The following is a 16002-nucleotide window of genomic DNA, read 5'->3' on the forward strand; positions in this document are numbered from 1 at the left end:
TTAAAATAAAATATATTTTTCACTAAAACAGTATTATTATACTGCAGGTATTGTACGAAGGTAAGAGAGCAAAGCTTCAAAATTAGCTTCAGTTTATGCAGTTTCTACATATTTATTCCAGCAAGAGTTATAGTCACTTGGTTGAGTTAAAATTAAGTCCTGATATAATAAGGCACAGCTTTAGAAAACTGAGGTTTCCAGCTCTGAATGTCTGCTTATATCTGTGGTGAATTTCTTCTGTTGCTCTCATGTTATCTTAGCAAATAATGACTATTGCTTCTTGAGAGCTTAACATTGTACCATTAGTTCACCATGGGATCACCCAAGTTCACCATAACACAGAAATATCCACAAAATAAATGCTTGTCATAATAATTCAAAACTGAAGTGTTTGCTGGTGCTTTATGGCTGTAATATATATTCACTTTTTCATCTGTTCTCTTTCCATAAACAATGACACCTTGATAATCTCTTCATTTCCTCCTTTCCTTTATCTTTACTGTACAGTGGATTTTTTTAATAAAATAAGCACCACAGATGTGTGGGGGACAATTCTTTCATTAATAGATGCAAATTGAATAAAGGACTTTGCAAAAAAAAAAAAAAAAAAGATTTCAAAACTTGCTGCCTGCAGACAAAATTCAAAACTGAGTTTTACCAAGTCCCCCATAACATTTGACAGATTTCCTTCCGTGTTTGAGTTCACACCTCTCTGATGAGCACTCTCATGTTTCTCTAGCACAAAAAGGATCTGTCTCCTCTAGAACTGGGCAACACTTTGAATTCAGAAATGGGCTTTTGGAGGCCTGATCTTTTCTCCCCCATGCAAAGAAGAAAAAGTCGCTGGAAAAGGTATAAAGATCTTTCCTGATGTGTTTCCTCTCATAGCTTTCTCTTGATTTTAATGGGATGGGAACTTGAAGAAAAGTAAAGAACGGAGCTGATGTTTTCCAAGCAGCACAGGAACAGAGTGGCAGACAGGAGTTAGTGACAGGGAAGCTACTCTGAGGGATGGAAGAAGATATTAGCAAGGTTAGCCGAATTTTCTGCTATAATTAGATAAAACAACTGTGGATTTTAGACTTGGACAGAGAAGAAGGATACTCCATACTCCTTGTCTCCTGAGGACTAACTGGCCATCCAACAGAAGGAGCTAAGGCTGAACAAGATGATTATTTGGACTTACTGAGCTTTCATGTTCATATTCTTCAGTCAGTAAAATTTCTGTTGTGATTCATGAGCTGAAGTCTATTTTTTCACTAAGCCTGAGGAATGGAACGCCTGCTTCAAAATGCAGTGACACTGTCATGTAGTAGACAGTTTCCTTTCCAAATAATCTTGCTATACCCCTGTCACATCCCCACACCAGGTCTACACATCACTGTCTCCTTTCCAGAGCGAAGCAATGTTGTGAAAGGGAGGTGGGTATAGGTCTGCCCTCTGCTAGCCTCTCTCTGCTGTTGGACGGGATACATACCCAGGGTGGGATGTATATGGAAGTCCATATGGTTCATCTTCACTGAACTCCGACAGGCCATTCCCTCTCCTGCAACCCTCTGAGTGGCCGTTGTTGTTGGTGGTGAGTCATTACGAATAATGAAGTTAATGGGTTGGACTCACACACAACCTTAGCACCTCATGCTGCTTCCTGCCCCTCTGTTTTTCCACTGCTTAGTGTACTTCATGAGATACTTTCTTTGAGACGTTAGGGAATTAGTAAGGCTGACATCTCTGTTATATTTATGCTCACAAATTTTCCTTGTTCAGTCACGTGACATAACATTTAGGTTTTTATCTTTCTCTCATCCACTCCTTTCTCTGCTGTCCACATCTGTCAGTGGGAATCAGATAGGCTGCCTTGTCCCCCTATGCAGCACAGGGTGTGGTCTGCATTGTGAGACCAGGTGAGCATTTTTTGCCTACGCAGACATCTGCTATTGCATGCAGCTAGCACATCGTCTGTCCCAATTGCCAACATCATCTTCCTGTTGAACACGCAAAGCTAGAAAGGAGTGTGTGGTGTAGGTTGATGTCAGAGTAGGTATTTGTATATCGTTCTGCATTTGTTAACTTTTTATTATCTGTGGTATGTACCTATGAGGAAACTGATTTTGATCACTCGGGGAGAGTCCTTTCCAGTATTAAATTCCAATTCTCGGGGACTACTTTACCTTGGGGTTTGATTTACACCCAGGGCCTATAATCTGACACAAAAATGGTTAGTTTTTTAGATCAGCGCACAGCCATGCTGACAAAATTTGAATTACGCTTCTGTACAAAAAACAGTTCTTATGGATCTGACTGTAAGACAAGTGGCACAGACTGTAAACGTGAGGGAAAAGGGACCCACTTTGTCCCAGTTCTGTCATGTACCTATATAAATAAATAACACTAATGCTGGGGAGGGAGCTGGAACTCCCAAGCAACCTGCAAAGTCAATGAAAGGACAAGAAGAAACCTTCTTGTCACGCAAGTAAAAAGTAAAAGCAGACAGCAGTTTTGTGGAATTTCATTCATAAAGATTTACTCTTGAAAGTTTAATCAAAAAGAGTGGAGCTTAAAAGCACTTTTGCAGTGGACAGACATCACTCAGTCTGTTGCCTGTGCTTGTAAATGTAATTGTTAGTTTGCACATGGGATCTCTGGTGGTTATAACTCAGGGAGGAAATGATGACATTATTACTCTTAGTTTTCATTTCTCTGTTTCATGCCATATAGGAACTACCCTTCTTGCTTAGCACATAAGTATTGGTTTTGATCAACTGCAGAAGAGACAGAGTTGAGTTTTAGCAAGAGACCTCTGAACAATGTCAAACTGGCATGTTAAGCATCTGTGCCAGAAAAGTGCAAATAAGCGTTCTGATAAGAAAACAATTAAATTACTCCAGCAATGGACAAAGCTGATGTGAACAAAACTTAGTTAATGGTTGACAATATAAATTCTTAACCCTCATGTTTTTTTCTTTCAGAAATATCACTGGGAAGGCAAAAGGCATTGGGAAAGAGGGATTAAAATAAGGTGTACTACTGTGGCCTAAATGGGTTCCTGACTGGAGATGAGTGACCTGTTTCTATTTCACTTAACTGCTTTACTGTAAAAATGAAGGCAGTATTTGTAGAGAGATTTACCATAGCTCTTCAAAATTTTATGACTGCCCATGCAGTTCATGTTGTGCATTCCCAGGATTAACAGATGTGCCATGGGGATGTTCTTGGCGTTTTGTAGCTTGACCTTTTGACTGTTATAATTGTGTAAAAATGAAGAAAAATTGTAATACCATAGCAGATCAGCATGTTTTGCTTAAGTGTTACTTCCATTATTCTTCATTTTTTATTTCAGTGGAAGACTAAATGTGAAACTGACTGTTCAGGGGATATTCCTACCACTCAATCACGCAGTGGCCTTTGGCTTTTCAGTTACTGTAATGTGAAGCTTTCTGATGATAATTTATGGGTTTGACTTTCACTGAGTACAGGGAAACAGTATAACATTTGTGGATACCTGGCCACTAATTCATTCCAATATCCTGGTTCTTACACCACTACTATCATGGTAACCATGAGTCCCTGGTTTATGGAGCATTATAATACCTCATTTCAAAGCCCGTGGCTTTACATAGAACCTTATTACTTTTTATTTCATGTCCATACATAAAAAATCCTGAAATTCCTATAGGGTGGTAGAACTTAAAATGTGCCACTATTTACCTTAGTTCATGTGTTGATTGTAGCCACCAGGTAGCCCTTACTCCTCTTGTTCAGTAAAGCACATTTATCTCTACTAACTCTACGCTGTTTCTTCAGAGCAATCAGTGTTTCCAGCAGTCTTCTGCTTTTATTTTGTTTTGCATACTGAAATTAACAGAGTGAAAACAGAATTACAAGTTCCAAAAAAAAGGAAAATGTGAAACGAGTAACCAATCATTTGTCCAAGGTTTTACTTTCCTTTCTTCTGTAAGAGCCCACCTGCTTACTTTTGCAGGTAAAATGACCTTTCTCAACTTTTTACTCCTAGAGCAGGTGGAGGCCTAAGGGGAAACCAAGCATCCTATCTTGTTTCCCCAGTTTACAGAGGTGGTAACAAAGCCTGATCCATGGAGTCTTACTCACTAGTAGTGATGCAGACCCAGTAAGAACCAAGCTTAGGCAGCAGACTGAGCTTACAGGGCTGGCAGTGTAAGCAAAAAACCAAAAACCATCTGAAAGGAAACCCAAAGTAAAAACTGAACAGTGGTGACAGTTTTAAGACAGTTGTCATCTGAGGCAAATTTAACAGCAAGCTCTCCACTGACTGTACAAAATTACAGCGTGTCCAAGGTGAAGACAGTAGCCTACCAGATTGTCTTGGCAGAAAAAAGGAGGAGAGAATATATATCATGCAAGTGCTATTCTGCTGGCAATACTCTGAAGCTCATTCAAAAAATTAGTAGGATCCCAGCAATTGCAGTGCATGTTTTCCTGCTGTCAAAACTCTGATCAAGAAAACAGAGATTTAAATTTCCAAAACGAGTGTCCAAAATCAAATTTTTAAGTTCATTCTAGGACAAAGGTGGCCTGACACTCAGTGAGAGCAAGATTCCTGACATTCCACTGAATTACTTTCTGGATTCAAACACCGTCCTTATTTTAGAGAAGCACGTTCTTTTTCTTCTATTCATAAATCCTTTTTTATTTCACATCTCTTCAGAGCTCTTTTTCTTCAGACCACCAGGCAACCAAACCCTTTTCCTTTTCCCTGTGGTGATGCTGTGCCGGCATGTCAGTACTTTGGTATTCAAATTCTGTCTGCCTCTATGAACCATTCCCAACATGGTTTCAAGAAGGAAAGGGCAGTTGCGACTGGGGTCTGAAGATCAGTAGCTCAGAGAACACAGGCTAAAGAAGTGTGCATGGTATTGTGCAGAAACCCTGCATTCTCCTGCCACAGCTTTGTCCATGGAGCACCAGTCAACTTTGTAAGGCTGTTTTTGTTTTGTCTCCATGAGATAGCGTCAAAGGTGGCATTAGAATTTGAAATACCGCAGTTTCAGTTCTTCCTTTAGATTCTCTGATCTATTTTTTTCATTAAGATGAGCTCTGTAATGCCATACATTCCCCAAGCCATTTTAGATAGCAAAGCTTTCATAAAAAGCATTCAAACAAAAGGAGTTCAGTGGGAAGCAAGAATACACTTGCTAAATATTTGTGTAATTAACGTAAAATCAGGACACCCAAATTTGCTGACAAGCTGATTTAACTTCCAGTAGAGGATATAATCTCTACCAACAGGGTATACCTGCAGCAAAATTCATTTATATGAAGCAAAATAACCATAGCTCATACGCACTCAGAAATTTTGTACTTATTCAGACAGGCCTTTGTGTACTGAACTTGCATTCTCTGGCACTAATGTTAATATTTAAAAGTGAATTAAATACATGTTATTAGTTGAAAATGAAGAGATTATTGGTGAAAAACAATGTGGAACATCACAGGCCTTTTCCAGTTCCAAAACTACTTGCTTTGGATTGTAGACAACAAAAGTCTAAATTAGTGAAAGAAAAACTGGGCTAAATGTAAGAACAGTTTTTTTAAACTTTAAATATATCATTAAGCATTCACAGAACAGCAAGTTGCCAAAAAAGCACTCAGTGGAGTTTTCCATTGCCACTGCAGTCTATAGCTCATTTGCAGATTTTGCCCTTAAGAAGAATCCGTGAGGTCAAGAAGTTTATATCTGTCACTTAACGCTGTTTTCCTTTTTAGCTTCAAGTGTGATTCACCCAATCAAATACCCCAAAAAATTGCTCTGGGTTAGTCTGTATGATCTTAAATAATTTGGCTAAACTCCCACTAACCCACTATATGAACGCACATATGACCTACCTATGAAGTTCCTGTAGTGGACAGTTCTTTCTTCATGTTTATGCCTTGCTTTCCTCCATAGAACCTGGGGTTTAATGTGACCTGCTGGCCTCCAAGGGAGTTGAATTCAGGCCGTTGGAAGATGACAAAGTGAGCTGGAGCCGCACAGAGGTGCAGGCACATGACAGCTTCTGCTCAGGCTGCTTGGGGGACTCTGACCTCAGGCAGAAGAGGAAGGGAAACAGCAAGGGCCAGTGACCCTGTAAACTGACACAGCAAGTTTACACACATCCCCTAATGGTGTTTACATTCCTTCAGCTAACAAACATTGATTAGTGCAATATTTAAAAATACTTTTTAAGCCTATTCCAAGCCTTAAAATATCATTGTTTTAAGCTTTGTGCAGACTTCAGAGAAGTGACTCCTTATGTTCAGATCATACTTTTCAAAGTATACTTTTCAAAAGTTACAAACTTTTTTTGCGACTCTTATAACCATTTTTTTCATTCCTTTGAAAGTCTTAATTTCTACAGTAACGCACAGCTTCTGCAAGTTCAGAAAGTATCTGGAATAAGATGGCCACATGTCTTAAAAACATATATGGGCGATGCAAAAGGGTAAGAGCCCTTCTGGTTCCACTTGAGGAGTGAGACAAGCTGCTGAGAATGTACCGCATACCCACGCAGTGTGCTCAGGAGGAGCATCATATTAGGTCAACAGCCTTAGGGGCTTGTGCCACAAATAGTGTAACAACAGCCCAAATCCACACCTCAATGTATGAATGTTGAAGCTGCCTCCCTCTCTGAAGGAGGGGTTGTGAAACAGGTATGCTCCACCTCTGAAGTTAGAACTGCAGCTGGGGTTAGGGTAAGCATGGTCTATCGTTGGCCAAAGGGCTGTAATTACTTCTGAAAGCGGTAGGGACTGCTGGGCTAGATTGCAGTCTGGCATGGCAGCAGCACCGGTCCAAGTTTCAAGAGAGTGCTAGAAAGAGGGTTGCATTCAGGATTGAACAGGAATGATCCGGTTAGATAAGATTAGCTGTGAGCTTGGCAGGGGATGCAGCGCTTAGAATAGTTTTGGGGGATGGCAGGGATCGCTAGGCAAATTCTGGGATTTGGAATTGAGCTAATAGGTGACCTGGAAACCTCAATTACACCTTAGTAAACAAAGGACCACTTGATTCTGGTTTAGGGGTAACTACATTTGGATTTCTGCCCAGCAGCAGCCATTGGACACCTGAGACTATGATTAATATTTGGTTTTGGATTTGGCCTTGCAAGAAGCCAGGTTTAAGGCTGAGTGGAGATAGGGACATTACTCTGTGATAAGACCTTCTACATGATTAGTGGGTCTAGAGCTTCAAGTCATTACTGGGTTTATGACTAAAATTGAGATTAGGTTTGAGAGTAACGTTTATCATGAAGAAGGCTAACAAACTAGGTAGAGACAGAAGCAGCTGCTGGGGTAAATAAGGAGCTGTCTAAATTTAACTTTTGATCTAAGTTTGGGGCCCAAGGGGAATGATTAACTATGAATAGTGCTGGGTCTGGAAGGGGGTCCCAAGGCTAATGTAAGACCGGTGATAAAAGGGCCCAGATGATGATCCTTTATGCCTCTGTATAAAGGGATCATTTAACATTGCATAAATGTCAGATTTGGGTTACGAGCAAAACAATCTAGGCAGTGCAGAAGCTATTGGCTAGGCTAAGATTTGGGTTAGGATTTGATGCTCACTGTGGCCTTCAAGCTGCTTTCAAAACTGTGATCCAAAAAGCTTCAGGCGAAGGCTGATAAACTGGACTTATTCCTAGAAGGTGAAGGGCTGCTTGAGTAGCCTTAGGTTTGGAGTTGAAAAGCCTTAAGACTGTTAAAACCTGAAATGGGAGTGGTGTTACGTTTCATACCAGTTCTAACTGTTCAGCTAGTCTTATGTGGCTTGACCAAAATGGTTCCCCATGAGACGCTGTGGCAGATGGTAGCAGGTGTCTCAGAGCTAGTTGTAGATGTGAGGCTTGCAGGAGTCAGTGTGCAAATGTTAACATGAGAATTAGGCTGAGCTGAAGTAGGGCTGAGAAGGTCTCTCACCATGAATGCTCAAACCCCTGACTAAAAAATCCACCTACAATTTCTTGTGGGTCACTTAGAATTTGACCCCAGGGGGACAAATGCCATTAAAAAACACTTGCACGAAACAGTTGCAATGCACAAATACCTCATAAACAAGTGGCCACACACTCTACATCTTTTTGTCCCTCTAAACCTGTACTGTTTGCTCTGTGAGATCCCAGGAGTTTATTAATCTTTACGTGCTAGTCTTGCAATAGTTTTTTAAGTCCTGTTCAGCTATAAGCACCTTTTGCTTGCAGCCATCCACATACATAAAACTGGTTAAATGGATGCTGCATGCTCCTGTCTGTTGGAAAGGGGACGTACCTCATACCCGGTGTAAATCAGAACAGAAACATCCTTTTGGCCAGGTACGGGACAATGTATATCAGACCTCACAGCTTTTATCTGTAGAGCAGCAGTCTCCAAACTGGGATTCCTGCACCCCAGAGGGTACACAAAAGAATCCAGTGGGGTGCAGGAAGAAAGTAATTATTTTACCAATAAAAAATAAAATTTAAATATAGTGTTTATTTTATCTTTATGTCATCCTTTTAAAATTTCTATTTTGTGTATATTTTATTATGTACATAACAATAGTACAGTAGTGCATGTATATAATTTATAAGTAAATATACATATATTGGAGTGCATACTCAAAAATTTTTTACTCATAGGGGTGCGTGATGAAAAAAGTTTGGAGACTGCTGCTCGAGAGCATCTAGTTCACATTAAGCACTATGTAGCTACTATATCAGTAATTAATAAAATACATGTATAATCCTGTATCTGTGGCATAAAAGAGAAATCCTATCAGCCACATAAAAACAAATGTCTCCTTTCCCCTATAAAAATAGTCTAAATCAACTTCCAGCTGTGCCTTGTTGTGCAGTGCTTGCTCATCCTTTCCAATTAAGACACAGTGGAAGCTGAGGGCAGGATGTTTTGACTCCTGCTGTCTCATAAGGATTTCATGTCGCAAAATACACATGGGGCCTATTTAATTGTTTTTGGTATGCAACCTATATACAGCTGAATCTGTAATCTAGACTTAAAAACGGAAGGAAGTACTGAATGTACAAGGACAGTTTGCTGTCTTTTTGTTACGTAAGCTGTACGAGTTATGGGTGTGTTACTTGGCAACCTCACTCAATTTGAGCATTGAAAATTATCTTTTCCAATTCGATATATGTTATTATTACATGTTGCTTTTTTTAATATATTCTTATAGAATTTTTTTTGTTTCTTTTTTTCTACTGAAGGTGATCTATTCAGCACACAGTAGCAAAATGCCATTTGCAGAATGACATGTAGACTGCAGAACGCAAAGAGGAAAAAGGGAATAACTGAAGCTTTCAATAGCAGTGGAATTTTTGTCCATACAAACATTGCAGCAGCACTTCTGTAAAACCAGGCACATCCTCATATGCCTGTTTTGTCTGTTTTCTGTTAATCTCAGACTATGAACTGTGTAGGGCAAGGACTCTGCTTTTGTTCTCTGTCTGTTTGGTGACGATAATTACTTCTATTACTACAAAATTATTCCCTTCATAATAAAGAACAACTATACTAAAAATAATAATCACAGCCATCACAACCGCAGTACTTAAGGGTGCAGAAGGTCTAATCCCATACTGCTAAAACAGCTTCACTCACCACTGGAAACTGCCTGGAAGGAACCAGACAGGGAGGACTGACACAGCTGTGGAAGCACGAGAAGTATTCAATAAGCGGAAGCAGAGAGCTCAGGGTAGTGAATACACTATTTCCTGTAGGATTTAAATTATTATTTCGTATTAAGTGTAGGTTCGAAATACAGTGTCAATCTCTTCTCTATAGGTATAGAAGACAGACAGCCTCTCTGTTCTCCTCCGTTTACTTGGTCACCATGAGTGTTAAAAGCTTCACAGCCTCTTTTGAAGGTAGGGAGACGAGGCTGATCAGACCAGCTTCTGCGCCTCCAGAGAGCCGCCAGGCTCGTTTTGCAGCAGTTTGGCATAAATAAGCATTGCCATCTGATGGCCGAGCCTTAGTACTACACAGCAGCTCCCAGCCAGTGGAAAGTCAACACTGAAGTGGCTTTTTCTCAAAGGAAGTGTCTATGACCAAACACCAGATTTCATTTTTTTCTGACACCATTTTATGATCCCATTATGAAAATACTGTTTTCTTGAACTAAGGAGGGTTTAAGCAGCAGGTAAGAGGTCGCTTTAATGTTCGCAACTTTAAAACCCGTTTTCATCCCTGATGACTGTGTCTCTAGCTTTTTCTTAGAGACAGGATGCTGGAAACCTTTGCTCTGCTTTTGCTTTTTCCTTCTCTGGGCCTTCTGTGGTATCACTAAGCCATTCAGACAAGCACCTCTCTGACTGCACTTACTGTGATTTTGGATGGGTGGCATTTACTGAGTGCTATGCTATTGTTTCTGATGGCAGTGTCTCATGCTAGGACTGACACTCCTTATAAAGACCTTAGTAGCGTAATTCAGCTGTCGAGAATCATGGTTTCATTCTCCAATATGCACTTCTGACAGTGGTTTGTATAACTGTGTTTCAGCCTCTCCACTGTGAAATTTATTTTCCAACATTGCCAGGCTTACCTCTTGGCATGGGAAGCCTCCCCTTCCACTCAGAACTCTGCTCCCGCTTACAGGTCAATTAACATCAAACAAGACATGCTGATGATCTTGGTGCTACTACTAAACAGACCCAGGTTGAAATAGCATTGGATTTGGGACCTGGAAAAGGGAAAAGATTGATTACTAATAATTTTTTTTAGGAAGAGAGGAGTAGCTTGCAATTCTACATCATATTCTGTGCAAGGATATCAAAGTGCTTTACTAATTGCTTATCTTCACAGCCTATCCTACGAGTGAGACAACTCTGATGTGTTGCATTTCTCTGAAAGCAACAGCAAAGACCAGTCGAGTAAATAAACTTTGGTAACACAGGACTTTTCAATCCTTGATTTGGAAGATGGCGCTTACAAATTTGTACCTTACCAATTTCCTCCTGGGAAGAAATGAGGTATTGAGATTACTTCTCCAGTAGCTTGGAAAACACTGTTAATTAGCTCATGCAGAGCTCCATGGTGCTTGCAAGATTTAACCTAGCAAGTCTAAACCCAATGCATATGTATTTCTGTATGGTAGTGCAGACACACATACGCAAAACCCACGGTCCTTTGAAAACTGGAACATATGGCAGTAACTTGACCCTTTTAAAATATGACCCTTGGGTTTACTATCCTTTGTCATGCATGGAATTACTGTTATAAGAGCTCTCACTATTTTAATTTGTCACCTGGAAAGTACAGTCTCACCTTTGTAAAAAGATACTACATTTAGACGGGAACAGTGCTATCTGTAAGTGTTGGATATCTGGTCATGTCTTACATGCTGTATCGAATTCTGTACTAATGGCTTTCCAGAGAGTGAAAACAGAGGTGTAGGACTTCTGTTCTTATTCATATCCACAAACATGTGACTTAAGTGGAGATATAGTCCAAACCTGTTCAACAAAGCTTTTGCCTCAGCCTTCTCTAGCCTGCTCCTAAGCATCATATCCGAGTATTTTCTGTAAAGCACAACAACTCTACTAGATCATGGTTGTTCTCTTGCTTGGGTTTGTAAGTTGTCTGCCACTATTTATCTCATTTAATTAGCGAAATGCATGACTTCTCCCCCAGGTTTTCTGAGGTGCTTCTGATTCACAGAGACCAGACTGCAATCATCATCATAGGCAATGAGTAGTGCAACTGAAATAATGCAAGACTGGGAAAACAGAATGAACACAGAGATTTGAATACTTTGTTTCATCCACCCCAGCTAGGCGTACAAAAAAAAAATACATCTTCATTATGGCCTGTACTCAAAACACCAAAGTTTTCCTCCACCATTACTCTCTAACATACCTGTTGCGGCATGCTGCAAACTCAACCTTCCTCTTACCAGAGGTCATGCACAGCGTATTACATGAAGATGGGTACAAAACATGGAATCAGCTGAATTTATGAGCAATTTCACTCATAAATTCTTAGCCTTAATTAACAACGAAGAACTCTGCCATTAAAATTAATGACATTTCAGAGTCATTTATTGATTTGAACTTCCACATGCTTCTTTGTCTCCGTAAGCACTAGGAACTTGAGCTTCAAGTTTTTAACCCTACTAATCTGTAGTTATGCTCCCCTAACAGTGCTGCAGAAAAGCTTCCCTGTTGAGAATACAGTTAACTTTCATTTATTATTTTATACCCTTCCAACAGAAGTTTCAGGCAAGGAAACTACAGTTTGTAGTTGATAAACCTCAAGCAGTATTACAAAAGAAAGAGAAAAAAACAGAGAATATATCTTTTCCAACATACTGAATAATTTCATTCTTGTTACTCTGTCTGTCATTAGTAAAATGTCAGTGAGTGAAGCATAGTCTCAAATGACACAGAAGTGTATGAGTTACCCACTTGCACCGATATAATTATCCATACCAGCGTCATTATCCCATGTGTCGAAAGCTGTGAGTGTGGAGTTTTCTTCCCCCACCTTGATTTTTTATCTTAATCTCAGCCTGTGTGAAAGTAGAGAACAGTGTCATCTCTAACATGTCCAGGGAATGGTCACCAAACTGCAGTTTGCAGAGAGTTGTCTCAGCTAGTGCTATTCTGAAAAGGAATAAACAATGGTTTATGAACTGATGCATCTTGATGTGCCCTAGATCTTAGGCCAGCCCTAGCTGCAGGCACTTCATATGTGCGAGATGATTAGTTGCTGAACAGGATGGAATAAAGACATGAAATACCACTTTCTGCTGGGAAATAGTTAACTTCTGGTCTACAAGGACGGTTTAAGCAGCCATGTACTCGGCATAGTAAAGAAGAGCGCAGATGGGATTAATGTGAAAGGTTATTCCTAAAGTCAGCTTGCCACGGTGAAAGCAGTTTCAAATATCTATGCTGGTTTGTATCTGCAGGCATAGTGCTGTACTACATCCCTATCCTGATTGTCTTGGTCACAAACAGACCAAACAGTGTTCTGTGTTGGAGTCTCAATTCTTCCCACATATTAAAAGGATATTCTTACTGGCAGGTGCAAGAAGGCAGCAATCGTCTGCCTCAATACTGAACACAGATACTGTTATCTGTATGATCAAACAATCTATTGTAAAAGTAAATTCACCTGTGCATGAGTACACACGTAGGGTTAAAATGAAAAGGATGTTTTTTAAGACTGCTTGAGAATTTAGTTTCATGACTCACGCAGGTATGAATGGGTTGTGTAGGCTAAACCCCAATACTTGCTTTGCAAATGTGCTAGTACAGTTCCCAGCTCCTGTTCATCACACAACAAAAGGCTGATATCTAAAACACAGTATTGTGTCAAGACAGGGAGAAACTGGTTTAGGTGAAAATGTCAGAATCAAGATTTTGATCACTAGGAAATGTATTTCAGTTTGCTGAACCTCCACTATCCAGGCGTGCTGGTCCCCAGTTGATTTCAGAACATAGGCAAGAGAGCCAAGGTGCATATCTAGTCCAGGGTCCTCCTCCTGCAGTAGCAGCTAGAGGTGCTGTTTAGGACAGCGTGTGAGCCTGGCTATTCCTGCACTCCTTTCCCCTCTTACTCCCTCCATGTGTGAACTGGACTAGGGATGCTAGAAGGTGCATCTCTGTCTGTTGCTTTAGTGTTCACTGTCCAGGAATTTTTCTGATAGATAACCTAATAGGAAGCCATAACCCAAACCCTAGCACATTGCAAGGTATGGCCCTGCCACCCTAAGAGCCTGATAACAAAGGCAGGGGTTGCTGGTTGAACTAATTTCTGTGAGTTTGAAAGTATCATGAACACACAGAGAAGGCAACAAGGACACCAAGGATCCAGCTGCAGAAGCACTTTTTCAGTGTGACTCCGAGGAAATAGTAAGAGGGATTTTTGTATGCATGCTGACTGAGAGAGATCTGAACAACAAGAAAAGAAACTGTCTCACAGTCTCTTTCCTGTTCTTGAAGGAGACAAAATGTTACTGTATGCTGTATGTATAAGGAAACAGGATAATAGTCAGTGCTTGAAGAATAGGAAAAAATGCATGGATGCAGCTCAAGCTCAGCAGGAGCTGTAGGCCCCCACTTCTCTGAGCGTATCAGAGGTGTCTTGACTGGCTCCCAGATCCTGTGGCACCCAGAGAGAGCCACAGAGAGAGCCAAGATCTAGCCTCCACATGAGGTGGTGTCTCCAGCTGAGCTGGGAACTCAGCAACGGTTTAGTCAGGATCTCTTCCATTTTATGTAGGTGGTATCTTCCTGCTGTGAGTACCAGTGTTTCCCTGCTCCTTTTAAGCTCCAGACTTAGTGAGAGGTGTGAGTTATGTGCCCTTATCCCCTGAGACAAGATGATGATGACCAGGGAAGAGGCAGTGGCCTCATGGTACACCAGGACCTTGGTGGCCATCATCACTGCGACACACTTATTTTCTGGATAAAAAATGTTGGTACAAACATAACGCCACAGTCTTGTAGGTATCACAGAAACACTTGGTTTCCTCCAGTTCTTCTGTCCCTAGAAGCAACTTACAGAAAGTAGCCAACTGTCCAAGCTAGCATCTGAAGTAATGATGGAGTTAAGCTTGTAGAGCTAGGTAGAAATTTTGTGGTGGAAGAGGTATTCAAGACTACTTAGCGCTGCCTGTGGGAGATTCAGCATTGACTGGAGAGATCGAAAAGGGATACCAGCCCATTAACTTGGAACATAGACATGTTGTCATTTTTCCAGTGCATGCTAACTCCACAGGGGATATTTGTCTGTTACATCATCCACCTCAGCAAAATGTATCACTTTTGATGATATGCTTGCAATGTTTTTTCCAACCCCTTTCTTAGAAGAGCAAGTATGAATGATTGGAGGGAGAGACTAGGAAAGATCAGAAGTGCTGTGGCACCAAAGGGAGTCTTCCGCTAGGGCTAGATGCTCTCACTGTGTGAGTGGGATCAGGCAGTGCAACTGCAGAGCTGACACCAAAGCATGGGAGAAGCATGCACGTGCACACAGACATAGGCACAGACATACACAGAAATACACACACACTTCTCGTGGGGCTGGTACGACTGGCAGCCTATTCATTTTTCTGCATTGATGGGAACCAGACCTGTTGAGGCAACAACGTGTGATGTCTGCCCACCGCAGAGCATCTGGAAGCTCATGAAAAGTGTATTATACCACAAGAAAGGAAGCCTGATCTCTGATCTCAGATGAGAGGCGGAAGGTGGTGGAGCAGAAAGTGGCTCAGAAGGCCAAAGTCTGAGAAGGTGCTGCCAGATGATGGCAGCTGTCAGCTGGGTCAGTGGGAAATCTGGAAAGGATTGCAGGTGAAAACAGGTACCATGATGAACTACTCTCATGAACACTGAAAGAGAGAAAAGACCCTTCAGGGTAAAGACACCTTCACAGAGTAAGTATATAAGGTCAAGACAAAGTTGCTCAGCATGCATGTCAAGCAAGACTGGTGACAGTGCCTTCTTTGTATGGCAGTACTGCCTGCAAGATCCAGTTGCAGACTACATCCCTCGCATGCTAGAAGCTGTACAAAGAAAGCTCTAAATGGTCTTACATGTGTGATACTGTTGTTATCACACATGTAATGTCTTTGCTACTACTGCCATCAGTAAAGTAAGCCTACTTGCAGCAATGATGGGAAGTTGTAGGATAAAATCTGCTTTTCGAACAGGATTTTATAGCTATCTAGCAACTAGTTAATGGGAAAGGATTTTGAGCTACTGGTTATTAATCCTATCACAAGCAAATGGACTCTATAGCAATCTAAAGTATAGGTTTCTTTCTATTCACCTTTCACTCCCATTTTTAAAGTTGTACCACCTTGCAGTGGTGTCCTAGCTGTATGGGTTGAACTTTCTTGCTATTTCTCCACAGCTGACCCACTATATGCTTGGTATGTCCCTTCTCAGCTTTCTTCTGTGTTGTCTGCAATTGTGTCACCAAAGAAATATCAAGTTAGTAGAGCAAAAGGAAATAAACAGAAATGTTTTGTTTTGTTTTGTTTTG

This window comes from Vanellus vanellus (assembly GCF_965231255.1).
Source record: "Vanellus vanellus genome assembly, chromosome: Z".
NCBI classification, from domain to species: Eukaryota; Metazoa; Chordata; class Aves; order Charadriiformes; family Charadriidae; genus Vanellus; species Vanellus vanellus.